The following is a 1,165-nucleotide window of genomic DNA, read 5'->3' as shown; positions in this document are numbered from 1 at the left end:
ACAAACAAGACTACTGGAATCAGGCGAGTATAAATCGAAATACCTACCTACGTCCAAGTAACAATCTATTTTTATATTCTTTCTGTAACTCTATAGGAACCTTGAGTGTATGTGAAACGAGAGACTGATTATTTTTGTATGTGTGAACTCGAAATCCTTCAGTAAAAGTATTATTTTGTTTTGGAAAAACACCCGTGTGGTCTCCTTTACTGGAACTCTTGAGTTCAGACACAACCCTGGTATAGCTGGCCAAGTACTCACGTTAAAAACATAGTTAGCCATCTTCTGTAGATAAAGCATTTGGCTTAACAGATGGGTGCCGCACCACTGAAGGAGAGGCCCCACACCACTTGGCCCTCCCAGCGGCTTTAGAAGCCAGGGGGTGAAGATGGGCCAGCGGCGGGTGGCACACCACCGAAGGAGAGGCCCCACACCACCCGGCCCTCCTGGAGGCCTCCCAGCGGCCTCAGAAGCCAGTCTGTTGTGGGACAAAATACAACGGGCTGTAGACGGGTCGTTCTCCACCTCCTGGTGAAGGAGAGTGGAGCGGCTCGCCACCTCCGGCTGACACACCTACCAGGTTCTGGAGCGGCAGCAAGCGAGGGAGTCCTGCCGGGGCCTGCGGCCTGTGCAAGGCACCGCAGCTGCAGCGCCGCCATGATCCATTCTTGGGCCTGCAGGGCAAGCAAGCTGCCATGGCTGCTGCCGCCTCCTGGCCACTGCGGCTCTCCCCCCAACTCTCTTACCAGGTGCCAGAGCGGCAGTGAAAGAGGAAGTCCTTCTCAGGCCGCCATCATCCCTTCTTGGGCCTGCAGGGCAAGGAAGCCCATGCTGTTACTGCCTCCTGCCCACCATGCCACCGCTATGAGGGGTCTCGGCCTCTGGACCCTCCACCCGCTGGAGCGTCTGGGCTGTCCGTTGGCTCCCAGAAGACTGAGGCCGAGACGTTGGGTGGGATGAAGGCAATGCAGCCAGTGGCCAGGGACCCGCTTGTGAGTGGCAGTTCAGGCAGCCAACCGATTTTGGCACGCATCGAATCTTGCCACCCTAAAACAGCATTATTACATAGAGAGATTATTTATTCAATTAATACCCCATGTGTCCCCACCAAGGCAAACTCAGGGCGGCTTCTTGATTCTTCACTTAAGAAACTTTGGTACCTTAA

Source organism: Gekko japonicus, unplaced genomic scaffold (assembly GCF_001447785.1).
Source record: "Gekko japonicus isolate JY-2015 unplaced genomic scaffold, Gekko_japonicus_V1.1 scaffold2334, whole genome shotgun sequence".
NCBI lineage: Eukaryota > Metazoa > Chordata > Lepidosauria > Squamata > Gekkonidae > Gekko > Gekko japonicus.
Note: the sequence above shows the minus strand (reverse complement) of the source record.